This window comes from Zeugodacus cucurbitae, chromosome 6, assembly GCF_028554725.1.
Source record: "Zeugodacus cucurbitae isolate PBARC_wt_2022May chromosome 6, idZeuCucr1.2, whole genome shotgun sequence".
In the NCBI taxonomy this organism is placed as follows: Eukaryota; Metazoa; Arthropoda; class Insecta; order Diptera; family Tephritidae; genus Zeugodacus; species Zeugodacus cucurbitae.
This window is the reverse complement of record NC_071671.1, coordinates 16,578,774-16,591,087: the sequence shown is the minus strand read 5'-3', so window position 1 is coordinate 16,591,087 and position 12,314 is coordinate 16,578,774. Positions and strand designations below refer to the sequence as shown.

At 28.6% G+C, this 12,314-nt stretch overlaps 1 protein-coding gene and 1 long non-coding RNA gene across 40 annotated transcripts in view; one reads left to right on the top strand and one right to left on the bottom strand.

The window, feature by feature from the left end:
* Positions 1–12,314, top strand: part of LOC105213249 (protein muscleblind) — a 285,776-nt gene that overhangs the window by 32,290 nt on the left and 241,172 nt on the right. The window lies entirely within an intron of this gene.
* Positions 4,495–5,921, bottom strand: LOC128922779 (uncharacterized). The gene is made up of 3 exons (XR_008471963.1): positions 5,727–5,921; positions 5,243–5,657; positions 4,495–4,845 (listed from the first exon to the last, which is right to left on the bottom strand). It is a non-coding gene; the product is annotated as an uncharacterized LOC128922779 (long non-coding RNA).

Below are 12,314 nucleotides of genomic sequence, written 5' to 3'. Positions count from 1 at the left end.
AAAATAGGAAATAGTTTGGAATTGTATGCGCCATATATAAACATAACTCTTATGCAGTTATAAATAGCCGGGAAACGAAAGGCAACTAAAGTGAGTACCGACATTTTTGTTATAAACAAATTCCAGAAAACCACAACAGCATAAGTATTTGAGAAGTGTAATGTACATAGTTATTATACCAACATTTTTGAACATTTTTAAAATACGATGAAATAAATTCATTATTGCGGGGCTATAAACTTTAGAGCAAACATAAAATTATAGGAACTCATTAATTTTTACATTTGTACTCAATTACCATTAAATTTAGGCTGTGCTATAATTTTATAATAATATAAGTTGCTATAATTTTATAGCAAATTTTGAAAATCGTTATAATTGTATAGCAAGTTTAATTTCAAGCATATATACATTATTTGTTATTTTTTTATAACATAAGCTTGGAAAATATACTATAATAGTGGAAATCAGCAATTTCAAAATAAGTAAATAGTCACTATAATAATAGAAAATCGTGAATATTTTTTGAATTGAATAAAGCAAATTGTTTAGAAACTCTTTACTAGATAACAACTCTAACTATACTAAATTACTAGAATTTTTATAGCAGCAAGCTATGTATAATCTACGCAGCCGTATAACAAATTAAGAGTTATAACGATTTTTATAACTTCTATTGTTGTTATATTGTGTTTAAACTTATAAAAATAGTGTGTTCTCTGCTGCTATAATTTTTATAACAAATTGATATTTTGACGTTCTGACGTTAATTTAGTTCTGCTTGCCTTCACAGTTTCTACTCAGACATCATAATGAATTTTATAGCCAGCAAAATTTTATTGCAAAGCAAAATCAATCGCTATAAAAATTATATCAGCGCAATCAGCGTGCTATTTTTGGCTTTTGCTTTAACAATTATAATGTGATATAGTTCTAGCATAATTATACAGATAAACCCATAAATTTTATAGCTATGATATATATATGCTATGATAATTCAAGTGCTATAAAAATTATAGCAACTCAATTACCAGTTTTTTTTTTGTATTTTCGTCTAAGCTATTGTTTTTATATAAGAAAAATTTGTTTTTTATGTTGCCATAATTTGTATGGCAACTATTTTTGAATATTTTGTGATTAAAAAAAATAAAGAATGAATTGTTTTCTGAAATTGTTTGCGTTTTCGACACGTGTGATATTAGTACAGCTTCTGAAACCACGCGTTCTTCATAAACCATTTGAAAATTGTAAAAAATGTTGCTAATTTCAATAATAATAGACTACTCAGTGTTAATTATGGCGAATGTTCAAATTGTAACTATGCAAATGTGCCATAATTGAATAGGTACATTTATGAGAACTAATATATGTATATATGTAGGTATTTAAGCTTACGCAAAGTTGCTAATCTTTTGGCCAAATGCGATAGGTTGGTATTTACTAAACTTCTTTCTGTCTATCTTCGAAGACACAACTTTTCTTTGTACGAAATTTCTTAGTAATACGTTGCTTTACAATAAAAAGTAATATAGAGTATGTCAAATACTCAGCAATCAATATCAACACTTTTATAATAAATTTATGATCTTTGAACGATTATTTTTCATTTTATCTACATTTTACTTTCTCAATCTTAACAAATTGTTTTAGAAGCCCATGCAGTGCACTAAAGTTAATTTATCATAAAAATACTTAATTTTTCTTCACTAATGACTGAGTCACGGCGTCTAATCTGTCAGAGAATTCAATGTGTATCTCGACGGTAATTACGCTCATTCGCATTCACACTCACTCACCCGCTCACTTACGCGTTGATTTACCCAACCATTTGGTCCGACTATTAAATTAACTAACTTTACGCCCTTTTTCCTTATTGCTTTCGCTTTTACGCGTAACATTTTGCTTTTCCCGCTAAATGTTTGACAGTTTTATTGTATTTCTTTATTTGCACTAACTTCAGTTTTATTTGCTTGCTTTACAATATTACAACATTCATACATATGTATGTACATATTTTTTATTTGTTTATTACTTATTGTTTACTTGGCGATACGATTAAGCAATTTGTTTAGTCACTAGAAAGCAACGATCGGTATACTGATTTCTTTGAGGTGAGTTAGTGATTAAGTGAAGGAAATGTAGAGATTAAATAAAAATAATAATATAAAATGAATGAATTTACGAATTATATCTTGAATGGTACTTTACTTAGAAAGTGCACGAAACAAGAAATATTCCTTTATTATAACTTTTTGTTTAGTGAAGAAAACTCGAAATTTTGGATACTGCCCGTTTTGTCTTACAGAGATATATATTCCTTCATAAATCGTTTCTAGAATAAACTCTTTAAACTTTATAATAATTATATATATTTTTTTGTACATCCAAAAGCTATATGAATAAATCGTTGCCTACATTTAGGCAGCTTATTAAATAATTATGCATATTTAGCGAAGTCACATATCTAATATGTCAATAAATTTTATATATCTGGATATTTTTCGATATAAATCTATGAAAATTCAACTTTTATATTGTCTTCGCCGAAGTATAGGCAAAGTTATTGGTACTCAAATAGCTAGTTAATACAATGTTGCCAACATTTAGGCTGCTTGTTAAAGAGTATACATATATATTAAGCGAAGTCTTACACCCAACAATTATAGATTTTTTTTTGTAATTAAGAAATAAAAATATACGAAAATGTAAGGCTGTAGACTAAGTAGAATTCTATGAAATAAATAATATCGACTGCTGTTGTTTTGAAGAGAAATCAAATTTTATATATAATGTATTGTTCCAGTTAATTATATAAATTGTTTCGCTATTTAAAAAGAAATAAGAAACTCAAACACGCCATCAATTCGCAAACTTTCAGCTGTCAATTTACATCATAAACGCCTTTTAAGTTGTTTGCATTAAATTTTGCTAAATTTCTTAACTTTTCTGTATAAAAAACAGGTTTGCGGAATATTAAATTACTACGCGAAAGAGAAAAAATATAATAAAAAAAAGTAATCCGAAATTCATATGCATTTCTGGAAAACACAGAAACGTATTGAGCAATAGACGAAAATCAATTAAAAACTTTAAATACATTCAAATGTAGACAAATCTATATAAATATATATACAAATACATGCATACAATCGCATGAGTGTAGCATTATTACCAAACATTTGAAGTCATAAATATCTTATAACCACTCAAAGCTTTTGTTACACATAACCAATACATATAAACTTATATATTTTAAATCGTGGATATATACATACATATGCGCATAAATAAATTGCTTTATAAAAGAGATGCTCATATAATGAATTTCATGTTGAAAAGGCGCAAAATAATCAACGGCAAAAGAAAAACTGGTTTCGGCTGACACACTTTGAGCTCTTACTTTTTCACTTTTCTTTTCATAAACACATTGTTTCTTATAAGTATACATATATACATAAGTATCTGTATGTATATATTCATCTTTTCTTCATTTTTTGCTTTCTTTGCTCAACTTTTTTTTGCTTAAAGCGCATCTTCGATTTCGTTTTCGAGCAACTGATTATTTAAGCTTTTGGAAAAATCAAAAAGCAAATATTAAAAGAAATAAAATAAATGCAAAGCAAAAGCAGTTTCGGCAAATGAATTAGGCAAGAAAGTGTTTCAAATTGGGTGCTGCGTGTGAAATATCGTCTGCCAAATCAAATCGACAGCTCCACAAATATTGCAATAGACATTAAGGCTTACGTAATTGAGTTATTAAATCAACAAAAGTGAATTTAAACGTCACTAAAAATGATAAAAATTGTGAGTAAAAGATTTAATAATTTAACTAACAAAAGAGCTCGAAAAATTATAATATTAGATATTAAAAATTCTAAACACTAGAATTTTCTATAATTTCTTCAAAAAATAAATTTTCGAAATTCGAATTTTCTAAAAAATATATTCAACAATAGCTTTTTAGATTGAAAAAAATATATACATATACTTATAAAAAATCGTAATTCAAATTTCGAAAAAACAATTTTCAAATTTTTGAAATTCGAATTTTCGAAAAAATATTAGATACTTAAAAATAATCGAAGTTCAAATTTCGAAAAAACAATTTTCAAATTTTAGAATTCTAAATTTTCGAAAAAATATTAGATACTTAAAAATAATCGAAGTTCAAATTTCGAAGAAAACAATTTGGAATAAATAACTTCTTGATAAAATTTTGTGTTTAATGCAAGAATTAATTAAATTCAATAAAACTTTTTATAAACATGATTTCAAAACTACTTTAAATATCAAATCGTTAATATTTCAGAACTAAATTGTTTTTTATCAATTTTGAAAAAACTTGTTTTCGAAATTCGAATTTTCGACAAAATATTGATGATTAAATTTTTAAATTCAAATAATATACAAACAAAAGAAAAAAATCGAAATTTCGAAAACTAAATTGGAATAAATAGCATTATGATACAATTTTGTTTTGAATGGGAACAAAATAAAAAATTAAGCAACAAATATTTAATACAATTAATATTGAATATAAATCTAAAAAATAACAAAACTCGTTGCATTTGTTTCATAAAGAAAATCAATTACAAAATTGTTTGTAATTTTTAGATTTAAATAAACATGTATTAAAATAAAAATATTTAGTTTTTAAATTCAATTAAAAAATAATAATAATTAATTTTTTCATTTAATATCCAAACAAATATTTTTTGGTCAGTTAACATTCACATTTCTTGTAGCTCACTTCATTGTTGTTCTCTGCGCATCTTCAGCTGTAACTTATTTGGTTAGCACTGCCACTAAACCGTATATTTAACAAATTGAATTGAAGTCAATTGGCTGTTGTGAGTGTAAAGAAAGAAGCACATTGAGGAAGAGGTTAGGCGGCAGGTTAAAAATTTTGACCCTCTCACTGTCAAGAGTGCAATGTAGTGTGATATAAATACAAAAATAATTTCAATATATACATATATATATAAGATACGTATACATATATGGTATACGTAAATACTACATGTACCATGTGTCTCATTTTCAGAAAGTTTCTAAATTTATTTGGAAAAAGGTGTCCTACAATAAAAATGTTTGAAAAGAAAAAAATATTATTTTGAAACTTCAATATTTTCAAATCGATTTCGCACAAATTCCATCTTATAATTCGAAAATATTTTTAATATTTCTCATGTTTCCTCTAATTTCATGAATTTCTTATTAAATTATACAATTCTCTACAAACCCACTCAGCCAAACCCACACTTTTTAGCCATACCCCTTCGTGTGGTATGCTTGAAACCGCATGGCAGCCAAAAAAATGTGCTTATGAATTTTCTTCCCGGCAGCGTACATTTGTTTTGATATTCAAAATTTTATTTTTCAAACTTTTCCTGTGTCCAAATCGCGTGCTATTTATATTCTTACGAAACTGTTGTTGTGTTTATACCACACATATACATGTATGTACTTATATAAACTTATAAATGAATTGTATATATGTATGAAATTTCTTTCTTTTTTACTTCGTGCGCTTCAAGAATAAAATGAAATTTAACGAAAATTTTCGTAGAAATCGCGGCGAAATGCTTTTCGCTGTGTTCCAGTTCCTTCAGCATATGTATGTACAGATATATTCTTCCACACTCGCGCTGTGCCGCCTGTAGGTGTATATTTATGAATAGATATTTTTGTGTATCTATGATCTTCATGAATTCAGCCTATTTCACCTTCAGCATTTTCCTAAACACCTCGCTCCCCCTCACCCCCTTCGATTGCCGACAAACGTGCGCGCTCAACAGCAGGCAACAGCAGTCGAAATGGCTGCCGCCAGTCTTTATTTTTAGCGCACCCCAAAAGCGTCAGCGTGCCAGCAATCAGCCAAGCACACATGCTTTCAAAAATTCTCAAAACTTTTCGTTTTTGAATTGTTTTTGTTTTCATTTCTGTTGTTTTTCGGAATTTCATATTTTCTTCGGTGTGTTTTGCGCTTAGCGTTGCTTTAATTATTTTCGAAATGCACATGCCAATTCCCGTTAATTGAATGCATGAATTCATTTTAATGCTTCAAAAATTATTTGTGAGAAAGTGAGATAATTTAAATACAATATTTGCTTTGGTGTAGAGAAAAAGTACATATAATGGATATAATATATTTTTTTAACCAATTAAGTTCATGATTAAATTAAATAAATAAAATTTTATCATTAATTTAATTGGTTCTGAAAAAAATTAATTTTAGTAGTAAAATCAAACTATTTCATAATATTGTCCTTTATTGACTCAATTAGTAGTATTTCAATATGCAGATTAGTGCAAAATTTTTGCAGATAAAATTATAAAATTACTCATAAAATATTTCATTAAACTATTCACATTTAGTTCCTTTATGCAGTAAACAATTCACTAATTGACTCAATTAAGTCACTACTTGTAACGTCAGTTAAATTTATTTCACTAAATTATTATTAAATTGCTTTCATAAAACAATTTATAAATTTTATAAATTAATGAAGTCAATTTTCTAATTGACCCAATTAAGTGACAATTAGAAACGCTATATAAAACTATTTTCTTTAGCTATTATTCAAATATTTGTTTAAAGATTTTTTATTCATCATATTAATTACCTAATTGACTCAATTAAGTAACTCATAGAAACGCCTATTACATTTATTTTCCAAAGCTTTAAGAAAATTATTTGATTTAGGATTTTTTTATTCATATCATATTATCATAACAATTAGCTAATTGACTACATTATTTGACTATCGTACACTCCTTTAAAATGTTTTTTGTTCATTAAGCGACTGCCTGAAAGCCTTATTAAATTTGTTTATTAAATTTGTATAAATTTTCAAATTCAAAAGTTTTTTAATTCCTCAAAAGTCTATTGTAAAATTCTTCGCTCATTTTATTGACAATTCCGAAATTAAACAAAAACTATTTACATACTAAAACTTCTGTTATTTCTTAAACTAAATTATTTCCTGCACTAAATTCCATAAAACCCCCCATTTCTTTCTCTGTTTTCACTAATTTCTTTGCACTTTCGCTCGCTTACCTACTGCTCTAATCATTAAGTCAATATTCCTTTCACCTTTTGCCATTAATATTTGCTCCATTTTCTTCAAAGAAATATTCATTACTCCACTGCAGCTAACTCTTGCTCTAGTTTTATTGACTCATTCACCACGATTCGTTAGCTAAACTAATTGAGTTAGAAAGAAAATGTGAAAAAAATACAACTTAAAGCAATGCAAATAGTTGGACGGGCAACCAAAGGCATGCAGCGGCAGTAATTGTTATAAAAGAGTGGAATGTAAGCCAACAGTCTAATAGACAAATAAGAGCATAAAATATTTGAAAATGTAAAAAACTAAAGGGGAGACAATGAAAAGCGAAATTCTATTGCCAGATAAAATAAGTGAGCAATTTTCTAGGGTCAAGATTTCGTCAAAACGCTGGCAAATATTTGAGTTTATTAGAGCACCCATTTTTCATAACTTTTTGATTTTTATGAAAATTAGGAAATATGAAACACATTTTCAAAACAAAAATATTGGAATTTTCTAACAAAAAGAACTGAAAATCTTGTGTGTTGTGATTATTTTTCCTACCGGGTATTCAGAGAAGAATTATCTAAAAAACAAATATAGTATGAAATTTTTTTCCTACATTTTAAACAAAAACATCGTTAGAAAGTGCCTGGAGTGATATTTTTATTAAATAATTTTTCAAAAAAAAAAAAAAAAATTAATTACTTGTTCCTACAGAGCATTAGCTGCCCTAGCATATGAGAATAGTTTTCTTTTAAAGCAATTATGCTAATGAGCTTTGTATGATAACGAAGATAAAGAAAACGCTGATAATTCACAAAATGCTATCGAAATCGATCTACATATGCACATATATCGATAAAGTTTAGTTCGTAGCTAAGAGCTAAGAGCTAAACTAACAAATACCGCTAAACTAAAGGTAAAATTTGATGATAATTTACAACAAAAAAATCTAAAAAAAATAATTATCCATGACACAGCCAAAAAGCAGGCGATAAGCCCTAACACCTTTGCAGCAAACGCTTCGAGGTTAGCGAAAGAATAAAATGAATATCAATTAGAGCAAACAACAAGCAACAACATAAAAGTCACACTATAAAGATAAAGACAATAACAATAACAATAACGTTGCTTGTGTTAATTGCACAAATGTCAACAACAACTACAACAACAACGGAAACTTCTGAAATTAAGACAAAAGCAAAAACAACAACAACACGTAGAATAATTAACACAAACACAGACGCTTAGCTAGAAGCGGCAAATAAATACTAATCGTGTTAGCGCGAAGGCAATTTCGAAGCTAGAGCGCAGCAAAAAAAAAAAAAATAATAAAATAGTAAGAATACAAAAAATAAATGAAAACAAAGCGCAAAAATTACCAAGGCGAAGGCAATGCGTTAACAAGCATACTGCTGCTTGGCATATTTTTGATACAAGATTAATTAATAATAATAATGAGAGTACGGCAAGAAAGTTAGAATTTTCGTAGAGAAAGGCACTGAGTGGCTGACAGTAAGAACAAATACACGTCAGACTGGCATATATGTATATGTATGTATGTATGTATATGTACTGATTGACACCTTGACATAGAGACACATATGTATGAACACAAATATTAGAAATATTAATTAAAAAGAAATAAAATAAAAATAAACGAAATGAATTATGCCAAACAACAACAACAACAACAACAACAACCACAAAAAACACAAACAAGCCATAGCTTAAAAATACGAACATTAAAATAATTATAAGCAGCAACAACAACAACAAATAGCTGCGGCCAAAAATAATTTTCCGTTTCGTGTCAGATAAGCCAAACAACAACAACAAATAAAAGATTACGAACGCGCGTTAAAACGCGAACTGCTACAACAACAGCAATAAGACTCAATGCATTTATTATAAATCCAAATTGAATTTCAAGCACAAATCGTTGTTAACAAACAAAACACAAAAAACAACAACAAACCATGTAATTGCCACGCTGGAGGGCAAACACCATGCCGTCGACAAAGTAGAACCCACAAAAATAACAACTTCTACTATATGCTACTCTCTTCAAGTTGTGCTAGCTTTTGGCTACATGGCGGCATGATTTGAATCTGCTTGTTTCAGTTTTGTTTATTTTCGTCTATTTATTTTTTCATTAGCACATTTCGGCTGTTATTCATGCCGTCTGCCGCCACACACACTAACACCGAAGCGCCGAAGCGCTGAGGCAAAGATCACGCGCAGCATCCCAACGCACACAAAAAAAAAACAGAAAACAATAAAAAAAACAACAACAACGAAAACCAGAATCAAGTACATAGGTGAAGAAGCAGCATGTGATGAGCGTAAGAGCAACAGCCCGCAGCCGCCGAGTGCCGCGTCGCTCTGCGCGCCCCCACAACGCCGCTGTCGTACGCAAGCGCGCTCCAACGATCGATCGATCGGCAGCTCTGCCCGCTACTAAGCAACATGCGGTAGAAATTATTTTTCTTATTTACATATACATATGTATATATACATATGTAAGTGTGAGTGTGGTTGCTCTCCCTCGAAGCCGCTTGACCGCAAATGACTAAGTAGCCGCTGTGGATTGTACTAGTTGCAGCGAAGAGCCAGTGAAAGACTGGATTTCGGGTTTTTGGCTGACGTAATTGGCGTTGTGTGCTGCTGGTTTGAATATTTTCTTCGTGTGCGGATGCCGTTTGACGGATTGCAACTCATTAAACTTCGAGTTTTTATGTACATACAAATGTACGTTATTAATCGAATTAATGTTATTGCCGTTGGCATCAAAATATTTATTTTTGTTAAAAAAAACTTCATTTTTTTAATGTAGTTGAATATTTCTTTCTAATATTTTGGTGATACTTTTTGTTCATCTCTGCAAAACTGTCTGATTTGTTAAATATGTTCATCCGTTTTTTGGAAATTTTGAAAAAAATTCACTGAGCGAATTTTTAACCGAACTTTTTGATTTTGTTTCTAGATAAAATCAGAAAATTTCCATAAATCCTGAGTGTGCCTGGTGTTTATAAAACGTCCCACTGCCTAGTTTATTATTCTGACGTTATTTACTCATTATAGAAGAAAAATAACTACGAAAACATTTCGAAATTATCAAGCAAATAATATTTATTTTATTGTATAGAATATATTTAACTGCACAAAATTGACATTCTATGAAATATAAATTTAATATTATTTCGAGCGAACTTAACAAAGTGTTCTTCCTTGCAACAAAATGTGAACTCCAATAGCACTGACCTTGCTAAAGCGTTGTGATTAGAGTTGGTTGAACGTAATAAGCAGAATACTCACTTTGTAAAAACACTAAAGAAGTTAGTTTAGGAGAGCGATCCTCACCAGAATTTATCATTCTTAATATAAAAGTTAAGATTATTTTTGATCTAGTAGTACTAGCTTATGTTCTTTTTGGGTGAAAGTCGGTGAAAACTTTTAAATTAGAGCAATATTGTTAGTTTTAATGCTTCAACGTATGATCTTCACCCGGAAAAGTTCGAAGGGTTACGAGATTTAGTGTCTTTTAATAGAAGAACTGTTCGAAAAACTTCTATATCGTTTTCATAAACGCAGTGTGCTTATAAATTTGAAAAGCTACCGTGAAAAATGGGTGATCTTATCAATGATCCTCATCATAAATGTTCGTGCAGAGTTCTTATAAAATTTTATACCAAAGTATTTTAAACTAAAATCTTAGTAGAGCTAATTTATAGCACATATAATGGGAATTACAGTTAAACTGTTCTTGTGTTGCTTGCCAATCGCTTTTAAATGACGACAATTAAAAGAGGCGCTTGTAATTGATCATTACCGTTAAGTGACGGGCATGAGCGTATGTGAGTTAACATATATTTTATTACATATTTCCATACATATTTACATACTTGTATAGTGTATGACTAACGCTGGCTGCAAGCGACGCTCCTCTACTGTTTTAATTAGTTGTAGTTACATAAAACAACAAGAGCAACAACAAAAAAATAAAACAAATGTAGAGAAAGAGTAATTAAAACTTAGTACGACGATAACACACTTAGAAATTGAAAGCATAACGAATCAAATAATGCTTTTTATTATGACGAATGCTTGTAGTAAACACAAATGCCGGCAAAGTGAAAATAAAAAACAAGTGCGATAAGCAAAGAGGGACAAAACAAAAACAACAAAAGCACTTCATTTGAAAGTGTTTAAGAAGAGAAAACTTCAAATTAAATGCCAGTCTTTTGCTTTTAATTTTCTAGAAAACTGTTTCAACTGTTCAAGTTCGTAATTTTCCTGCTTTGCCTTAACTGACTTCGTTGACTTTGAAACACCACAAACACACATATTAGCACGCGGTATTAGCATCTCCGGCGACGGCTTTCGATACTTACACACCCGCCCACGCATACACAAACACACACATGCATACAGTTAGTCTATCTCGTATTTTACACAGGGCGTTCCGGCCTTTGCGTGCTTGAGGGTCAGCAATAATTTGCACATTTTTACGAGTGTTTTACTTGCCATTTTGCCATTTGTAGCGTTTTGTTGTAATCACTCTGTGTTTGTGGTTGCTATTATTGTTGTATATTGTATGTACTGGTATTGTTTCTTTAAAGTACGATTTATTTTTAGTAATTTGTCATATACTTGCGTTGATTTTTTGGTAGAAATTTTCAATTATTTGAAATGGATACAAATAATTTGTACAGCATATCGTACACTTTTTTATAAACAAATTATTTGATAAATAGCTATAATTTTATAAAGAAATAAAATAAAATAAAATATTATTTAATTATATTATTTTATCATTTTACTATTAAAATAAGAAATAAATAATTTGAAAATAGATTAGAAAATTAATTTTCATAAATTGAATTGGATTAAAATAGTTGAGAATATTAATATACTTTTTTCCAATTATTTTCTTTTCAAAATTAATTTCATTTAATTTTAAATAAAAATAATAATTTTTTTATTTCAAATCATTTATTTAAAAAAAGATAAATTTAATTTTTAAACAAAAAGAATTTAAAATAAAATTTTGGACTTACTGAGATAAAATTAATAAAAAAAATTAATTAAATTTCAACAAATTAAAAAAAATAATATAAAGTGTTAAGTAAGTTTATTTTTTAACAATTTTTAATTGTATAATTAAAACAATATATTTTTTTAAAATAATTTCTATTTTTATTTTTTTAAGAAGTATCAATTTTTAAATTAATTTTTGATTATGTTCTATATATAAAT